This window comes from Zophobas morio, unplaced genomic scaffold (genome assembly GCF_036711695.1).
Source record: "Zophobas morio isolate AGI-343-1 ecotype UQ-CSIRO unplaced genomic scaffold, CSIRO_AGI_Zmor_V1 ptg000030l, whole genome shotgun sequence".
Taxonomy (NCBI): Eukaryota; Metazoa; Arthropoda; class Insecta; order Coleoptera; family Tenebrionidae; genus Zophobas; species Zophobas morio.
Window position 1 is genome coordinate 3,490,103 of NW_026972135.1, and position 21,471 is coordinate 3,511,573.

The 21,471-nt window shown below is 28.4% G+C and overlaps 1 protein-coding gene and 1 long non-coding RNA gene across 4 annotated transcripts in view; one reads left to right on the forward strand and one right to left on the reverse strand.

Annotated features, from left to right (window-relative positions):
* The window catches only part of LOC135138396 (ly6/PLAUR domain-containing protein 6B-like), a 432,620-nt gene that overhangs the window by 224,645 nt on the left and 186,504 nt on the right, over positions 1-21,471 (reverse strand). The window contains exon 2 of one of the 3 annotated variants that reach the window (XM_064068367.1): positions 13,851-13,908. The exons of 1 other annotated variant lie outside the window; for it this stretch is intronic. The gene's annotated coding sequence lies outside the window, so the exon portion shown is untranslated. Of the gene's footprint in view, positions 1-13,850; positions 13,909-14,187; positions 14,277-21,471 lie in introns of those variants that run through there. One more of the 3 variants, XM_064068368.1, reaches the window with a different exon arrangement.
* Positions 1,863-2,753, forward strand: LOC135138987 (uncharacterized). The gene is made up of 3 exons (XR_010282093.1): positions 1,863-1,919; positions 1,972-2,475; positions 2,512-2,753. It is a non-coding gene; the product is annotated as an uncharacterized LOC135138987 (long non-coding RNA).

Here is a 21,471-nt window from a genome sequence, read left to right on the forward strand (position 1 = left end):
GAGTTTGTACTTGTGATTTATCATTCCATTCATATTTTTTAGATTTTCTTAAGAGGTGGTTCAAAAAAATTAATGAAGTCAATTTATTTTATTGATTAAATTAAAGGCAACACTTATTATTAGTATTACACCCCAACCAACCCAATTTGGTAGACACAAAATTTGTTAAAGGAAAAACTCGGTTGAAACATAAGGGTAGCACGCTTATTTACATCGACTTTAACATTACAGACCTGCATTTGTTTTATGCGCTCACTTGGTTCCGCGAATGTGGAATAGACATGTTTATAATCAACCAATTGTGAATTTCACCGTCAAGAATTAAAATAAAACCCAATGTTTTATATAATAAGCGGAAGTCGAAGCAATAAAACCGATGGTCGTTTTGTTTACAGTTTCTCTGTTTGACTCTCACGTATGCTGTTACGCTTGTCATCTTAAATTAAGAATGTTTATACATAAACGATTTTCAGTTGCCCCTCATATTACTAGACAGCGGATTTCTGTCGGGCTACGTCACGATTATAGGGGGGGACGTGCTGGATCGCCGGGTGATAGATAATCACCGAATTTAATCCGTACTAATTCCATAAATATAATTAACGATTTATTAATCAAACGGCTAAGTAAATGAGAACGGGAATTAACAGCAGAGTGCAACGAAACAGCGTTATTCTAATCTCAAATAAACGAAGTGCAGTCCGCAACCGCAATGAATTCGCATCCCGTACGAGCCGTACCGAGTTTGGCCTTGCCTAGCCCGACAGAAATCCGCTTTCTAGATATTACACACCGGCGCCGTATACGTGAGTAAATTGTTTCGTTATTTTATTGATTATAAAAAATCAATATTCAAAACGACCCAATTCATTTTCCCGAAAATTTGGGAATACAATAATTTTATTCTTAGTATTACACTACATCTATCCCAACTGATATACGTGTCCTTGCAAAAATGTTGATGACGTCATTACAATTTTTTTTTAAATTCCCACTACACAAATGTAATGAGAAAAAAAAACACAATAGGCATGCAGTCGTCAAGTTTCCGACAGCGAGGGAAGTACTGTCTAAACTCTTTAGACCAATTTTTTAAATTTAATACCACAATCCCTTCTTCTGCACCTGTCGAACGGGTGTTTAGTAGAGGAAACCGAATTCTGACACCAAGAAGAAATAGTTTAGGTAACAATATATTCGAAATGTTGTTAATTTTAAAAAATTGATTAAATAGTACATAAAAAAATGCATAAACATGTTTTCAGTTATTTTTTTCGCCAAAGCTTCAAAAAGTATCTTGTATCTGTATCTAGATACATTTCGAAAAAAATCGAAAACAATCTGTATCTAGATACTTTTATCTTCCATATATCTGTATCTGTATCTAGATACTTTTAAAAGTATCTGTCCCCAACACTGCCCACAGAACTTTCTTCCACTTATCGGCAACTTGATGAAATTTTTAAATAAACATCCGTTATTTTTAAATACATAAACAATTATGACAACCAAAATAATTTTAAGTGCTGAGTAACTGGTTACATTTTTGATTTTTGACGTAAATACATGCGCAAAAATCAAAGTGATTCCTATATAAATTATAGCTACGACACATAATAACAATTCGCGAAAACATATTCTGTGATAACTGATAACTATCTCCATCTGCTATCAATTCACTGTAAATCAATCCATGCTTTTCGATGCCTCTTCGAAATTCTCAAGCTAGTTGAAGAATGGGATAAATTTGTGAATTCTGCTCAGTAATTCTAATTAATAATACCTAGGTCTTTTTAATTAAATAAAAAACTGAATTTACCAAAAGATAAAAATTAAGATCATTAATACAATCACTATTATCAAACTGATTGATATGGATACCAGTTCAGTATATTAAGTGTAGGTGAAACACACAAGACGTAAGTTCTACTAACGATTATTTTTTTCCTATTAAGTTGATGATTGTTTTAGTTGAAATGCAACCGTTATTTTTTTACATTTTCTTCAGTTTCTTTTTCGTTTCGGTCTTTGCTTGGCCTCCTTGGAGCGAAGAAACGAATCTCAGGATTCAAAATTTTTCAAAAGAAGACATCATAACGACCGTTGTGACTGGCGTAAACTATTTCCATTTTGTAGGAAAAAACGGGCCACAATATAAGTTCCAAGGAGCTGCAATACCAGCAGGGCACGTTCTTACAGAGATAATCAAAGTGAACCGTTTCGCATCAAACTGTCCTTTCACTATGATTTTTTATTTTCGCGGTGGCTCGACGGCTACGTTTACAATAAACCAAAAGTATGCACTTAAAGCTAAACCGAATTTTTCATCTGATGGGAACCGCAAAATTGGATACGATAAACTTGGAAATACTATTATTATAACGGTTTCAGACAATGGTGAAACGGTTACAGCCACTACACCGAAAGTGACAGATAACAGTAAAACGTTAACACCCACTATACCGAAAGTTGATAGTAAAACGGGTACACCCACTACAACAATGGAGACAGATGATAGTAGAACGGTAACACTCAACACGCAAGAAAAATCTGATGTCGACGTCTTTCCCTATCCACGTTGGTATCGTGTTCTAGGCGATTTACTCTTTCACATAGATAGAGTCATAAATTCTATTATCGCAATAATTATTATTATTATCCCTTATTTATATTATTATAACTGAAAATTAATGAAAAGAGAGCAAGCGCTGTTCTGCCCGTGGGACTGAGCAATTAAAATCTTTAATAACAAATTAGAATTTTATTTAAGTAGACCGTTATCGTCCTGTGCGACTTTGTTTGAATTAGAGTAAACGCAACGAGAATAAGAAAATAAATAGTTCATAAGACAGGAATAAAACTTTTCCATTAATTCAAACAAATTATAAACTAAAAATTTTAATTTGAAAATATTAATTGTAGCACTCTGGATGACTTTCTCTGCCAGCTTGTTCCAAAAGTCAAAGGCTCGGTTTGTTACAGTGTTGTCTAACAATTGAGTGAAATTTCTCCTTTTCCATTTTGAAACTATGACCTTTAGTTTTGGAATATGGGTATGGGGTGAATCAAATCTGCAACGACGAAACCTCAAACATCAGCACAAATTTATCCGTCGAATGAATGTTATTTATGTTAAAAAGTAACATACTATAGCCCTGTGGTTTATGAATCCGTTATAAAATTTTAATCCATCAAAATTTTTGCCAAGAAAATCAAAATTTTGGATATACCAATTTTCCGAATTTTAGATTTTTCGGCATTTCTGTTTCTCAATTTACCAACTTTTGATTCCACAATTTTTGATTTTTTAAATGTTTCCATTTCTCGGTTTTCATTTTCGCTTATTCAGTGTTACGATATTTCAGTGTCGGGATTTTTCTATTTTCCGCTTTTCCAGTTTCTCAATTCAAATGACGATTATTTTGTTCTATTAAATTGATGATTTTTTTTTTTAGTGAAAATGCAACCGTTAATTTTTTGTCAATGTCATCCTTTCTGAAAATTATGAGGTTTTGACGAATTAGAAAAAAATCCCATTTTATAATTTCTCCAAAAATCTGGATTTGTTTTATTGTGTTTCAGAGGCGAAGGGAGTTCTGTCGAAATAACCTTCGACCAATTTTTTGACTTTGACCGGCTTTATCTAGGAAGGCATTTTCAGTATTGTGTAATTCTGAGAAATCAAGATTATTCACACCGCTATAATTACTTTCAAGATTTCGATAACACGATGATATTTCAATAACAATTTAAACAATCAAATTTTTTATTTATTAGACCAAGTGTCCAAACGTCAAATCGTTACAGTTTTTAATGCGAGATATTAGATATAGATCACACTGATTTGCGAAAAACTAATTTTATCACTATAAAAATCTCTACATCTGTTTACATTTTGCCTTTGTTGTTTTAATATATGTAGACTTCTTTTCGCAACATGAAACTTAAAACATGTTTAAAATGGAAAGCTTATATTTGTAGAGAAATATCGATTTTGCAATTGGGCAATTACTAGTAATTTAATGACTTTAGGCGAACAGCAACGTCAGCGACAAGTTTACTCCTGTTACACTACAAAATGTATTTGATAACATGAAAAGACTGTCAGTTTATGTACACAGGAGAATGCATATCATTTCCAACAATTTCTTTAATTTTGTTTTCGCCTTTTAAATAAACTTATTCATAAATCTGCACAAGTTATTTTCTTTCACTAGTTCTTCTAGTTTTGAATGAGCAAAAGCTAACTTTTGATTCAGTATGCAACTCATATTACACATGTGTTTCTTTAATTGCATACACTGAAAAAGCAAAAAGCATTAAATAAGTATAACACTTTCATTAAAAAAGTTTTATTTTAAGCAAAAAAGCATTAAAAACATAATCATATTTCATAGACAAGATTAAAACGTTTCCATTAATTCAAACAAATTGTAAACAAAGAATTAATTTGAAAATATTAATTGTAGCACTCGGATGACTTTTTCTACCAGCTTGTTCCAAAAGTCAAAGGCTCGGTTGGTTACAGTATTGTCTAACAATTGAGGGAAATTTCCCCTTTTCCAGTTTGAAGCTATGACCTCCAGTTCTGGAATATGGGTATAGGGTGAATAAAATCTGCAACGACGAAATCTCAACCTCAACACAAATTTATCCGTTCAAGAACGCTGAAGAATCGGTGATGTCAACTTACAATTTTGTCGAATAAATGTTATTTAAATGTCAAAAAGTAACATGGTTTAGTCCTGCGGTTCATGAATCCGTTATAAAATTTTAATCCATCGAGAATTTTGGAAAGAAAATAAAAATTTTGGATACACCCATTTTTCCAATTTTAGATTTTTGGGGATTGCTGTTTCTCGATTTTTCAACTTTTGATTAAACAATTTTCCGATATTTCGATTTTTCATTTCATGGGTACCCCCCAAGGTCACCAGATTTAACCCTTCTGGATTCCTTCTGTTCGGTCATCTAAAAACACTATTTTTAAAACTCCCATTCGCATTCGCACCATAGAAGAACTGAAAGAAAGGATAAAAAGACGTGTCAATTTATGTATACAGGAGAATAGATACCATTTTCAACAGTTTCTTTAACTTTATTTTCGTCTTTTAAGTAAACTTGTTATTCACAAATCTGCAGAAGTTATTTTCTTTCACCATTGTTTTTAGTTTTCAACAATTAATTTATGTCAGTATGCGACCAACATCACACACGTGTTTGTTTAATTGCATAATATGAAAAGTATCTGAAAGAATTAATGAACACACGGTATTACGGACATTGTTTTCAGTGGCTTCTGTTTCAATAAATCTGGTGCAGATTTCGCAGAAGGCTATACTGAAAACTCTGAACAAAATAAAATGAAGTATTTGGTTAATTTTGGTTTTTGAAGCAGATTGGGACAAAAAATGTATTTTTGGTTGCATAACCTAAATTTAATTGTCCGAAATCGAAAAACTATTGTAACTAACACGTTGATTAATGGCTAGTTAACAATTTCGGCGTTTCAGTCGCTCGTGTAATTAAAGGTAATCTTGAGTTTTAATAGTCTTCATCAAAAACTATTATCTATTATTATAGGTGTTACAATGTTGCTTTATCTTGCTGTGCTACTTATCCTTTTATTTTGAATTTGGAATTTGTTCTTTAACATGTCCCATACACCATACAGGAAATATTTTCCCCGAACCTAAAAAATGTAAAATGTATTTTTTAATATCATTAACATGACAACCATAAAATTTGTGCTTCTGCAAATAAATGTTGTAAATGTAATCTAATCTGAAGTACACATAAATTGTATTGGAATTACTGAACAAGTTGACATCACAGTACCTACGATATAAACACTTTGTGGATTTTAAATTGCATGTTTTCTCGACGTTTTGTATTTATTAAAACATGATAAATAAGCAATATTCGATACACAAAACATAAGTTCAAATGACGATTATTTTGTCCTATTAAACTGTTGATTTTTACTTCCCGAGCGTAAGCAAAGGAAGTATTGTAATCGAGTCCGTCGGCCGACTCTCTACTTTTACGTTTTCTCGATCTTTCATGACCCCTAGAAGACGAAGAAATAGGTCTCCCATTTCCGTCTGTCTGTCCGTCTGTCCGTCTGTCCGTCTGTCCGTCTGTCCGTCCGTCTGTCCGTCTGTCCGTCTGTCCGTCTGTTGTCACGGATTTTTATTAGACAGATAATCTCCGAAAGTACTCGACCGATTGTTGTGAAATTTTGTACTTATATTAAGAATATCATGTAGATGGTAAAACGCTAACCAAAATTTGTCGAATCATCCCCACCACTAAAGCGATGACGTCACTTCAAAATTGTACATAGTAAATGGGTTTTCAATTGTATAAAATAACATAGTCCTACACATGTAGTTTACAACTCTGAATCGACTTTTCACCCGAAACGTCCAGATTTTTGGAAAAAAAATCAAAATTATAAAACAACATTTTGAAATTTAATTTTTAATCTGCTAACCAGAATGCTTTGAAATGTTGCAGATGTTTTAAGGCTATAAAGAGCATCATAAATCTTTAGTCAAAAAATATTTGCTTATCCCCTCCAAAAACTTGATGACGTCAGCTCAAAAGTTTGTGGAATAAATCATATCTAAAATGTACAAAATATGATGAGTCTGTACTTGTGAACTATCACTCCATTAATATTTTTTGGATTTGCATATACAGGGTGACTCAAAAAAATTAATGAATGCGTAAATATATTTTATTGATTTAATCAAGAACTACAAAACCGAATGCTCTGAAATCTTGCAGATGTTTTAAGGTCATAAAGAGCATAATAAATGTTTAGTCAAAATATATTTGCTTATCCCCTCCAAAAACTTGATGACGTCAGCTCGAAAGTTTGCCGAATAAATCATATCTAAAATGTACAAAATATGATGAGCCTGTACTTGTCATTTATCACTCCATTCATATTTTTTGGATTTGCATATACAGAGTGACTCAAAAAAATTAATGAATGCGTAAATTTATTTTATTGATTTAATCAGGAACTACAAAACCGAATGCTTTGAAATCTTGCAGATGTTTTAAGGTTATAAAGAGCATAATAAATTTTTAGTCAAAATATATTTGGTTATCTTCTACAAAAAACTGATGACGTCAGCTCAAAAGTTTTCCGAATAAATCGTATCTAAAATGTACAAAATATGATGAGTCTGTACTTGTGATTTATCATTCCATTCATATTTTTGGATTTGCATATGCAGGGTGACTCAAAAAAATTAATGAAGGCGTGAATTTATTTTATCGATTTAATCAGGAATTACAAAACCGAATGCTTTGAAATCTTGGGAATATTTTAAAGTTATTATAAGCATGGTAAACTTTTGTTCAAAATGTATTTGTTCATCCCTCCTAAAAAAATTGATGACGTCACCCTTAAATTTTGCTGAATAAATCCTATCTAAAATGCAAAAAATATGATGAGTTTGTACTTGTGATTTATCATTCCATTCATATTTTTTAGATTTTCTTAAGAGGTGGTTCAAAAAAATTAATGAAGTCAATTTATTTTATTGATTAAATTAAAGGCAACACTTATTATTAGTATTACACCCCAACCAACCCAATTTGGTAGACACAAAATTTGTTAAAGGAAAAACTCGGTTGAAACATAAGGGTAGCACGCTTATTTACATCGACTTTAACATAAACGCATAAAACAAAGACCTGCATTTGTTTTATGCGTTCACTTGATTCCGCGAATGTGAAATAGACATGTTTATAATCAACCAATTGTGAATTTCACCGTCAAGAATTAAAATAAAACCCAATGTTTTATATAATAAGCGGAAGTCGAAGCAATAAAACCGACGGTCGTTTTGTTTACAGTTTCTGTGTTTGGCTCTCACGTATGCTGTTACGCCTGTCATCTTAAATTAAGAATGTTTATACATACACGATTTTCAGTTGCCTCTGATACGTAGGTATACGTGAGTAAATTGTTTCGTTATTTTATTGATTATTACAAATCAATATTCAAACGACATAATTCATTTTCCCGAAAATTTGAGAATATAATAATTTTACTCTTAGTATTACACTACATCTATCCCAACTGATATACGTGTCCTTGCAAAAATGTTGATGACGTCATCGCAATTTTTTTTTAAATTCCCACTACAAAAATGTAATGAGAAAAAAACACAATAGGCATGCAGTCGTCAAGTTTCCGACAGCGAGGGAAGTCCTGTCTAAACTCTTTAGACCAATTTTTTTTTAGTGAAAATGCAACCGTTAATTTTTTGTCAATGTCATCCTCGCTGAAAATTATGGTTTTGACGATTTTTAAAAAAATCTAATTTTATAATTTTTCCAAAAATGTGGGTTTGTTTTATTGTGCTTCAGATGCGAGGGAAGTTCTGTCGAAATAACCTTCGACCAATTTTTTTACTTCAAGCTTTATCTAGGAAGGCAGTTTTAATATTGTTTAATTCTCCAATATCAAGATTACTCAAACAGCTGTAATTAAGTACTTTCAACATTTCGATAATATGATGATAACATTTCAATAACAATTTAGACAAGCAAATTTTTTTATCACGCCAGGTGTGCAAACGTCAAGTATTTACAGAAAAACAAAAATGTTATCGTTATCACTATAAAAATCTCCAAATGGATACGAACTGTAATAAAAAATCGTTCTAAAACTGAACCTAGTGAAACTGACAACCTCAAAATTTATCGCTAATATGCCATTTAACCAGTGATTCATTTTCAAATTTAACCATAGTTAAGGTTCCACTAATGAATTTCAAAATAATATAAATTTTAATTTTTGGTGCTAGGCACATTGATATTGGGATTTATTTATGTTACCGTTTTGATTCCAAAAGTTGAAATAGCTATTTTGTGCAATAAGATAGAAAAGTTACTTTTTTCCATATTCTGAACATGAGTAACTTCTGTTCACCTTCTGCCGTATTTAAAGAAGTTGTAGGAGAAAAGTTTAGGAATTAAGTTGATTACTACAAAAATTTACCATTTTGGACATGTTTAAATTTCTTGTTCTGAAAAGACAACTACATATACAAAGTAAAAGCAAAATATAGGCCCCGCCCACCCGCCCTGTCTCAAGTGTGATGATTTTTTTAATCGTCGAGAGCCAAAAGAGCGGAATTTAATTGCAAAATCCTTATTATTTCTCTACAATAAAATTACCATGTTAGACATGTTTTTGAGTATCATGTTATTCAAAGAATATTATGTATATTAAGGAAAAATTAAAGCCAAAGATTAAGCCCCATCCATACCTACCCTGATGTAAATAGTAATGAAATTTGCATTCGTTAGCCGAGCTAGGGGCGGAGCCTAACTGCAAAGTCCATATTTCCTTACAAAAATTTACCATTTTAAACGTGTTTTGATTTTTGAAATTTTCGATTTTTGATTTCTCAATTTTTCGATGTTTCAGTTTTGGGATTTTTAAATTTTTCCATTCTTCAATTTTTAGATTTTTCAAATTTTCAATTTGTCGATTTCTTTATTTTTCGAATTCTCATTTTTCCAACATTTCAGTTTTACGATTTTTCAAAATTTGGTGTTTCTAAATTTGCGATTTTTCAATTTTTCGATTTTTTGATTTTTCGACTTCTCAGTTTCTCGATTTTTTAGTTTTTTAATTCTTCAATTTTTCGATTTTCCACGTTGTCGATTTTTCAGTTTTTTAAATTTTCGATTTTTCCACATGACCACTTTTAGATTTATTACTCTAATTTTCAATTTTTCGATATTTTGGTTTTGGGATTTTTCAATTTTTCCTTTCTTAAATTTCCAGGATCATTCTAATTTTCGATTTGTCAATTGTTTTCTTTTCCGATATTTCAATTTTACCATTTTTCATTTTTTGGTGTTTCTGAATTTTCAGTTTTTCGATTTCTCGATTAATCAATTTTTCGGTTTTTAAACTTCTCGATTTCTCAATTTTTGGTTTTCCAATTTTCAAATTTATCGATTTTTCAGGTTTTATATTTTTCCATTTTTCAGTTTATCAATTTGTAAATATTTCATTTTGACTTTCCGGTTTTTTACTTCTTCAATTCTTCAATTATTCGATTTTTTACATTTTAGATTTTATCGATTTCTCGATTTTTCAATTCTTAGATTATTCATTCTAATGTTCAATTTTTGGCGTTTCTAAATTTTCAGTTTCTCCATTTCATGATTAATAAATTTTTCAAGTTTTCCATTTCCCGATTTTTCACTTATTCCTCGTTTTTTCAATTTTTCGATATTTCCTTTTTTGGGGGTTTTTCAATTTTTCCTTTCTTCAATTTCCAGAGTTATTCAAATTTTCCGATATTTCAATGTTACCATTTTTCAATTTTTGACGTTTCTGAATTTTCAATTTTTCGATTTCTCGATTAATCAATTTTTCAGTTTTCAAACTTCTCGATTTCTCGATTTTTTGGTTTTCCAATTCTCAAATTTATCGATTTTTCTCAGAGTTTTCATTTTTCACTTTTTTAAATTTGCGAATTTGCAGCTTGATAGTTTTTCGATTTCTCGATTTTTCAATATTTCGATTTTTCGGTTTTTTACTTCTTCAATGTTTCGTTTTTTTGATGTTTCGATGTCTCGATTTTTCAATATTTTGGTATTTTATTTTGGGATATTTTTAATTTTAGATTTTTTTTTTCGATTTCTTGGTTTTTCAATTTTTCAATTTTTGTCGTTTCTAAATTTTCAATTTTTCGATTTTTTGATTATTCGATGTTTCAACTTATTGATTTCTCGATTTTTCAACTTTCCAATTTTTCGATTTTTTAGTTTTTCAAAGCTTCAAGTTTTCGACATTTCAGTTCTTTAAATTTCCGATTTTTCGATTTTTCGACTTGACAATTTTTTGATTTCTCTATTTTTCAATTATTTTATTTCTCATTTAATCGAATTTTAGATTTTCCCATTGCTCGATTTTAAGACTTCTCGATTCTTCAGGTTTTTGATTTTTCGGTTTTTTGAAAAATTTTCGATATCTCGTTTTTTTTTGGCTTTTCCATTTCCCGATTTTTCGACTTTTAAATGTTTCGATTTTCATTTCCAATTTTCTCCGTTCTTTCGACTTCCCGATTTATCGATTTTTCTGTTTTTCACTTGTTCGATTTTTTAAGTTTTTGATTTTTTAAATTTTCGCTTTTTCCATTTTTCGCTTTTTTGACTTGACGATTTTTTTGGCTTATCGATGCTCCAATTTATCAATTTTTCATTTCGATCTTTCGTTTTTTACTTTTTAACTTTTTCAGTTTTTCGATTTTTAAAAGTGGAAAATGAAAACTGTGAGATAAATCGATCAATTTGAGAACTGGAAAACCAAAAAATCGAGAAATCGAGAAGTTTAAAAACTGAAAAAGTGATTAATTGACAAATCGAAAATTTGAAAATTCAGAAACGCCAAAAATTGAAAAATGGTAAAATTGAAATATCCGAAAGTTAAACAATTGGCAAATCGAAAATTTGAATAACTCTGGAAATTGAAGAAAGGAAAAATTGAAAAAACCCAAAAAAAAGAAACCAAATTGAAATGTTGAAAAAGTGAGAAATCGAAAAATAAAGAAATCGACAGCTTGAAAATCTGAAAAATCTAAAAATCGAAGAATGGAAAAATAAAAAATCCGAAAACTAAAACATCGAAAAATTGAGAAATCAAAAAATGGAAGTTTCAAAAATCAAATAATTGAGAAATCGCATAAACGGACAAATTTTGACAAAAGATTTATCATGCTTCTAATAACCTTAAAACCTGTGCAAGATTTTATTTTTTAAAGTTAAACTGCAAAATGCTGCGATACAATTTTTAATTTTTCCCAAAAATCGAGTTGTCAAGTGTAAAAACTCAAGGTGGATTCATGAATTACATATGAAAAATAAAGTTTAAGGAACCTATATTATGTAAAATAACGTCATTATTTGAGGGAGGTATTTACCATGCTTACATTAAAACATTTGCAAGATTAGCTTAAGCTCAGGAAGTAAGGAAAAAAACCCGAAACCGAAATTTTCCACAGTAATTCTCAATGATCTCATCCACATTTTTATGCAAATTTTGACAAAGTTATCAGGATTTTGGACAATGGTTCAATAAAAACAAATTTGTTTGTTTTCACATAGCGGACACCAAATTTTAATCAATTTTTTACCGACTTTTATCTGAAATACGATAGAATGTGGCAATTCTGCACAAGAATAACATTCAAACAATTATTGTTGGAAAATGCTAATATCAATATTTTAAGTTATTAGTGCACAAATAAAACTGAAAAATCGAAAAACTGAGAAGTTGAGAAATCGGTAAATGGAAAAATTGAAAAATCCAAAAATCGATTAATCCTGAAATAGAAAACTTGAAAATTTAGAAATGCCAAAAATTGAAAAATAGAAAAATCGAACAGTTGAAAAATCGAAAAATCGGGAAATAGAAATATAAAATTTAAAAAACCTCGATTCTTCAGGTTTTTGATTTTTCGGTTTTTTGAAAAATTTTCGATATCTCGTTTTTTTTGACTTTTCCATTTCCCGATTTTTCGATTTTCATTTCCAAATTTCTCCGTTCTTTCGACTTCCCGATTTATCGATTTTTCTGTTTTTCAGTTGTTCGATTTTTTAAGTTTTTGATTTTTTAAATTTTCGTTTTTTCCATTTTCCGCTTTTTTGACTTGACGATTTTTTTGGCTTATCGATTCTCCAATTTATCAATTTTACATTGCGATTTTTCGTTTTTTACTTTTTTGGTTTTTTAAATGTTATATTTCTATTCCCGATTTTTCGATTTTTCAACTGTTCGATTTTTCTATTTTTCAATTTTTGGCATTTCTAAATTTTTAAGTTTTCTATTTCTCGATTAATCGATTTTTGGATTTTTCAGTTTTTCCATTTACCGATTTCTCGACTTCTCAGTTTTTCGATTTTTCAGTTTTATTCGTGCACTAATAACTTAAAATATTGATATTAATATTTTCCAACAATAATTGTTTGAATGTTATTCTTGTGCAGAATTGCCACATTCTATCGTATTTCAGATAAAAGTCGGTAAAAAATTGATCAAAATTTGGTGTCCGCTATGTTAAAACAAACAAATTTGTTTTTATTGAACCAGTGCCAAAATCCTGATAACTTTGTCAAGGTTTGCACAAAAATGTGGATGAGATTATTGAGAATTACTGTTGATTAAAACGGTAAATTTGTCGATGACTAAATCACACTGATAATAACAATTCAATGGAATAACAATTTCAACGAGCAAAATTTTTATTTATCACGCCAGGGGTCCAAACATCAAGTATTATGTTTACAATTTTTAGTGAATAAATTATCAAAGTTCCACGAATGAACTTAAAAATTATATAATTTTAATTTTGGATACTTGGCATATTGGTACTCGAATTTATTCAGCAAATCATTCTAAGTCAATAAATATTTCTTACTTATCTTTCTAAATACGTCAAACCTTAAAAATTTTAAATATATTTTGCAATATACCAAATACGTGACAAGCTCTCGACGACAATAAAATTTATTCATGTCTTCAAATAAACTTTATAAATAAATATCTGATTGTATACACTAAACACAGCAATAAACGCCCTAAAACTAAGAAAAGTAGGTCTTCCGTTTCATCTCTCTGGTGCCTGTTGGCGATGCTGTCTCCGAATAATACACATGTTTTAATTTAAAAAATAATGAAACATTTTTATAACTTATTTAAAAATTAGTTATACTAGTTACTTTTTATACGAAAAAGGTACTCAGAAAGCAAAATTAGCAACTGGGGGTTTGATCCTTAATGAAATTATTTTTTTCATAAAACTTACCTGACACCTTCATCGAATTAAACCTTACTGATAGGAAAAGTAGCGCTCTTGAACGTACCTATAAATAAAATTTACAATTAATAACTTCGAAATTATTCCAGTGGACTTGATTTTATTTTAACTCGGTTTAATGTTTCTACGTAAATATTGTGAAAGTTTTCAATTTTTAAATATTTCTGAAAAATCTCTTTCTATTCATGTCGAATTTTAAACAAATCAAATTACCGCCTCCCCACCGAATGAAACCCTTTTATCCCCGTCTCTTCCGTATTTGTACCGGCAAAACTTCCGGAAGTTCGGTCATTATCGGCAACATACAGCGGATCAGAGCCATTACCTCTAAACACAAAAAGATAATTCGATTCTGTTAACAAAGTTGCCGTATCAGGAAAGTGCCAGTTCATTCTCCAGACAGCTCGGGCGCTGTCTTCGGCCCGACTCACACATCTAATTATTACACGGCATCGGCATGCCGGAGCCCCACCAGATATTATTAAAACAATTTCCGCCGCGGAACAAATTTTCATTTAAATCTGCCGCTCCTCTTAAAAACAGTTTTAGAAAATATGTTCGCCAAAGTTCATGTCGTTTTAGTGAAAATTTACAGCCCCTAAAAGCGTAAATCTCGTTTTTACTACCTGCTGTCATAAAATAACAAATTCGTGGCAAATTTTCAGGCGGAGGGAAATACTGCGTTCCGATGGGAGAAAGCGAGGGCTGTGTATGGATTTTTTGGAATTATTTCGTTTGTGGTTTTTACTTCCTGAGCTAAGGAAGTATTGTAATTGAGTCTATCGGGCGACTTGCTACTTTCATGCTTTATCGACGTTTCGTGACCTCTAAACTACGAAAAAAATGGTCTTCGGTTTACGTCTCAAAATTTTGAGTAATAAATGGTCTGAAATATGCAAAGTATTATGACCCTATACTTGTGATTTATTAGTGCACTCATATTTTTTGAATTACTTATAGAGGGTGACCCAAAAAAATTAATGAATGATGAAATTTATTTTACTGTTATTATTAGTATTACACTGCGTCTGTCCGAATTAATATACGTGTCTTTGCAAAAATGACGTAATCACAAAATTTTGTAATGGGAGACCTCACTTGAAACAAATGCGTACATTACGTACATACCTTTATTTTAAATTATATGGGTTATCATAAAAAAATAAAATTCTCAAAATCAATTTTTATAATTTTTTGAAAGTGAGGATTTATTTTTATCCGACCAACTTTTTGATATCACAATTTTTCGTTTTGTCCTTTCCTTTTATGTTCCACTCTAATTTTTTTCAATTTCTTAATTTCTCGACTTAAAATTTTTCAATGTTTTGTTTCTTTAATTTTTCGATTTGAAATATTTCAATTTTTCATTTTTCGATTTTTAATTTTTCAATTTTTCATTTTTTCGTTTCCTCAATTTTTCATGTTCTTGATATTTATTTTTATTTTCCTAATTTTTAATTTTCATTGTCTCCATTTTATATCAGAAACTTTCGTTTATTCATTTCTTTTATTTATCAATGCTTCTTTCGAATTTATAATTTTTCGTTTATTTTTCAATCTTAGCTTTTTCAATTCCTCGGTGTTCCATTTTTTAAATTTTTCAATTTTTGGATTTACTTACAGTTATACAATTTTCCGATTTCTTTAATTTTCAGTATTTCCATTTTACAACACATATTTACTTTTTTCGATTTTGCACTTTTTTGATTTTTAAGTTTCTCATTAATCTTTAAATTTCTGAATTTTGTGTTTCGTCAGTTTTTCAAGTTTTCAAAATTGAAAATTTTACCTTGCAAAAAAGAAAATTTGTAAAATCGGGACATTGATTGCCCGGACCTTTTTAAAAATAACCAAAAAAAATGGAATGAAAAATTGCAAATTGAAAAGTTGAAAAACCAAAAACTGAAAACTCGAGAAATTGCAAATTGAAAAATTACAAAATCTAGAAATTAAAACAACCAAAAGTTGGAAAATCGTAAAATTGAAAAATATGAAATGAAAATTCGAAGAGTTGCATATCGTAAAACTGAAGAAACAAAAAAATGAAAAATTAAAAAATTGAAGAAACGAAAAATTGATAAAATTGAAGTTGAAAAATTATATAATCAGAACATCGAAAATTCGAACAATTGTAAAAATAAAGAAAATGAAAAAGCGAAATGAAACATTGCAAATCGAAGATTTGAAGAAATGAAAAATTAAAAAGTCGAAAATTGCAAAATCTAGAAATTGAAGGAACAAAAATGAGAAATTTAAAAATGACAAATAGAAAAAAATGAAGAAATATAAAAATGAAAAGATATAAATAAAAAAAAAAACAAAAAAATTTGATATGGAAACTTTGAAAACTTGAGTGTTTGAAAAAATAAAAAAAATGTCCAAACGAAACATTGAAAATTAAAATTTGAAGAAATGTAAAATTAAAGAATCGAAAAATTGAAAAATAAAAAATTCAAAACTGAAGAAACAAGAAAATGAAAAATTGTAAAATCACAAATCGAAAAGTGAAAAATTAAAATTTTAAAAACAAAAAAATATACAAAAGATTGAAAACTTGAATTGAAAAAAATAAAAAATAAATGGAAACGAAAAAAATTGCAAATCGAAAAATTGCAAAATCTAAAACTTGAAACATCCAAAAGTTGGAAAAGCAAAAAACTGAAAAAGTTTAAAATGAAAATTCGAAGAGGTGCATTTCGTAAAATTGAAGAAAAGAAATAAAGAAAAAATTGAAGAAACGAAAAGTTGAAAAAATCGTAGTTGAAAAAACAAAAAATTATAAAATCAGAGCATTGAAAAACCGAAAAACTGTAAAAATGAACAAAGAAAAACCGAAACGAAAAATTGCAAGTCTATATTTTGAAGAAATGAAAACTTAAGGAATCGAAAAATTGAAAAATTAAAAATATAAAACTGGAGAAATTTTAATTCGGAAAATTGCAAAATTGAAGAAAAAAAAATGGAAAATTGTAAATTCACAAATCGAGTAAATGAAGAAGCGAAAAAGAGAAAAATTAAAATTTAGGAAACAAAAAATGCAACAACGAAACATTGAAAACTTTAATAGTTGAAAAAATAAAAAAGTGAACAATCGAAACGAAAAATTGCATTAATTCAGAAATTAAAAATGAAAATTCGAAGAGTTGCAAATCGTAAAATCGAAGACATAAAAAAAATATGAAAAATTGAAAAATTAAAAAAGTGGAAGTTGAAAAATAACACATTATAAAATCAGAACACTGAAAATTCGAAAAATTGTAAAATAAAAAAAAAATAAAACACGGAAACGTAAATTTGGGAATCGGAAATTTGAAAAATTAAAAATCGAATTCTCCAGAAATTTCAAATCGAAAAATTGCAAAATCTAGAAATTAAAGAAACGAAAAACTGAAAAAATTAAATTTAAAAAACAAAAAATATAGCATCGAAACACTGGAAAATTGAATAAAAATAAATAAAAAAAAAAAAAATCCAAACGAAAAATTGCAAATCGACAAACTAAAAAATTAAAAATTGAAAACTCGAGAAATTTAATATCGAAAAATTGAAGAAGCGAAAAAAAATTGAAAAATTGAACAGTTGAAGAAACGAAAAATTGAAAAAATTGAAATTGAAAACGAAAAAATTATAAAATCAGGACATTAAAAATTCGAAAAATTGTAAAATAAAAAACCGAAACAAAAATTGCAAACCGAAAATTTGAAGAAATGAAAGATTAAAGGATCGTAAAATTGAGAAATTAAAAATTGAAATTTCGAGAAATTTTAATTCCATAAATTGCTAAACTTAGAAATTGGAAAAACAAACATGAACAATTGAAAACTCACAATTCGAAAAAATGAAAAAAACGAAAAACCGAAAAAATTAAAATTTAAAAGAAAAAAAATATAACATGGAAAAGCGAAAATTTGAAAAATTTAAAAATGAAGATTCCAAGTGTTGCATACCGTAAAATTATTGAACAAACGACAAAAACGGAAAATCGAAAATTTGAAAGTTGAAAAATTGAGAAAACGAAAGATTGAAAAAATTTAAGTTGAAAAATAAAAAACCGAAACGAAAAATTGCAAATCGAAAAATTGAAGAGACGTAAAGTGAAAAAAAATAATAATAAAATTTAAAAAACAGAAGTATAAAATCGAAATTGAATATTTAAAAAAATAAAAAAAAATAAAAATCGAAACGTAAAAGCACAAATCAAAAACCGAGAAATTTAAAAATCTAAAACAGAAAAAACGAAAAATTAAAAAATGTAAAAGTTGAAAAATCCAAAAATTGAAAATCGAAAAAAACAAGAATTGAAAAATTTCGCATTGAAAAAAAGAAAAATGAAAAAATCAGAATATTAAAGAACCGAAAATTGGGAAAAGGAAAGAAAATAAAAAACGAAACGTAAAATTGCAAATCGAAAAATTGAAGACATGAAAAATTAAAAATTAAAAATTGAAAACTCGTGAAATTGCAAATCGAAAAATTGCAAAATCTAAAAACTAAAACATCCAAAAGTTAAAAAATCTAAAAACTGAAGGGTTGCATAGCGTAAAATTGAAGAAACAAAAAACGAAAAATTCAAAAATTGAAGTTGACAAAAAAAACAACATAAAATCAGAAAAATGAAAAATCGAAAACTTGTAAAATTAAGGAAAATAAAAATCGAAATAAAAACTGCAATTCGAAAATTTGAAGAGATAGAAAATTAAAGAATCGAAACATAATGGAAAAAATAAAAAAAAATAAAAAATTGTAATCGAAACATTTAAAAATTTAAAAATTGAAAAATTCAATAATGGAACATTGAAAAACTGAAAAAGTTAAAATTAAAAACTCGAAAAATTGGAAATCGAAAAATTGAAGAAATAAAAACCGGGAATGTTAATTACGCCACTGGTTTTTACTTTATACAAGTTATCAGAATAAAACAAATCACAATCAATTTCTACAATTTTTCAAAGAGGTGGAATTTGTTTGGCTGTGTATTCGAAGGAGTTAGTCTGCGTTGTAGCACCAAGTATAATTAATAATTATTATATTATTTCAAGCATGATTTCGCCCGGACTGGAAAAAGTAGCCCGGAGCATTCGAAACGAGCTCCTAGCAAAAACCGGTTTAGTTTATTAATTGTTAAAAATTTACATGAAAAGGTTGTCGCCGCCCGGAACAAATTTTCCGCCCTCCTTTAAAACCGTTTTAGAAAATATGTTCGCCAAAGTTCATGTCGTTTTAGTGAAAATTTACAGCCCCTAAAAGCGTAAATCTCGTTTTTACTACCTGCTGTCATAAAATAACAAATTCGTGGCAAATTTTCAGGCGGAGGGAAATACTGCGTTCCGATGGGAGAAAGCGAGGGCTGTGTATGGATTTTTTTGGAATTATTTCGTTTGTGGTTTTTACTTCCTGAGCTAAGGAAGTATTTTAATTGAGTCCATCGGGCGACTTGCCACTTTCACGTTTTCTCGACGTTTCGTGACCTCTATAATACGAAAAAAGTGGTCTCCGTTTGCGCTTCAAAATTTTGCCTAATAAATCCCCTCTGAAATAAACAAAATATTATGACTCTACATTTGTGGTTTATCAGTGTACTTATACTTTTTAGAATTACTTATACAGGGTGACTAAAAAAAAATTAATGAATGAGGAAATTTATTTTATTAATTAAACCAAGGACGACTCACTTCATTTTCTCGAAAACTTGGAAAAACAACACTGTCTGTATCTATCTAAATTGATATACGTGTCTTTGAAAAATTACGTCATCACAAAATTTTGTAATAGAAAAATTCACTTGAAACAAACGCGTACATTACGTACATATCAAATTTTTCGTTATTCCTTTTTTTTTTTGGATTTTACAATTTTTTGATATCACAATTCTACATTTTGCCATTTTCATTCATTTTTCAATTTTTCCAATTTTCGCTGAATCATTTCTTTTATTTTCTGTGCTTCTTTCGATTTTATCATTTTTTGTTTATTCAATTTTTCAAATTTTCATTCTTAGATTTTTTAGTTCCTCGGTTTTCCAATTTTGCATCTTTTAGGTTTCCAGTTATACGATTTTCCCATTTCTTTAATTTTCAGTATTTCGATTTTGCAATATATATTTCGTTTTTTTTGATTTCGCACTTTTTTCGATGTTTAAGTTGCTTAAGCTAATTTTTAATCTTCCGATATTTCATTTCAATTTTTTGTTTCAATTTTTCAAGTTCTTGGTTTCCAATTTTTAGATTTTTTAATCATTTCATTTTACATATTTTCGTTTTTCATTTTGAATACTCCATTTTCAATTTTGCAATTTTTTAACTTTTTTGATTCGAAAAGTTGAAAGATGGAAAAACTGTAAAAACGAAAATTTGAAACATTGAAAAACTAAAATCGTCAAAATTATGAAATTGAAAAACTGTAACACTGAAAGATCGTAACATTGAAAAATTCAATTCAAAAATTAAAAATCGAATGAATAAAAAAGTTTTAAAATCCAAAAACTTAAAAATTGTAATTATTTATACATATATTTAAAATGAAAATTAGGAAAATTGCAAATCAAGAATTGTAGAAACGAAAAATGAAAAACTCGACAAACTTAAAAATCAATATTGAAAAAAAAAAATGTAAAATCAGAATACATATTGAAAAATCGAAAAATCGAAAAAATAACTAAAATAAAAACGAAACGAAAAATAAGAGAAACTGAAAAGTCAAAAAATGAAAAACTAAAAATTGAAAACTCCAGAAGTTTTAAATCCAAAAATTGCAAAACTGTAGAAACATAAAAATTGAAAATTGAAAAATCGAAAATCGAAAAATTGAAGAAACGAAATTATTAAAAACATTAAAATTTAAAAAACAAAAAAGTATGAAATTCAAATATTGAAAAATTGAATAATTGCGAAATAAAAAAAAATAAAATCGAAACGAAAAAATGAAACATCGAGAAACTGAAACATTAAAAATTGAAAATTCAAAGTGTTACATTATATGAAATTGAAGGAACAAAAAAAGATGAAAAATTCAAGAAACGGAAAATTTGAAAAATTGAAGTTGTAAAAATAAAAAATTATAAAATAGAACATGGAAATATCGAAAAATTGTAAAAATAAAGAACATACAAATGAAAAATTGCAAATCGAAAAATTGGAAATTGAAAACTCGAGAAATTTTAAATCGGAAAATTGAAACAGCTAGAAATTGGAGAAACAAAAAAATGGAAAATAGCAAATCGAAAAATTGAAGTAATGAAAAAGCAAAAATTAAAAAAATTTCAAAGTTGAAAAATCAAAAAAATGAAAAATTGAAAAATCGAAAACCGGAAATCTGTAAATCATAAAATTGAAAAACCGAAAATTGAAAAATTTCACTTCACAAAATAGAAAAAATTGAAAAATAAAGAAAATAAAAATCGAACCGAAAAATTACAAATCGAAAAATTGAAACATGACAAATTGAAAAACCGAAAAGTTGAAACATAAAAGTTGAAAAATTAAATAATTGAAAAAAATGAAGGAAATAAAAAATGGAAACGAAAAATTCAAAAATCCAAAAATTGAAAAATTTCACATTGGAAAAAGAAACAAATTATAAAATCAGGACATTGAAGAACCGAGGAGTTGAA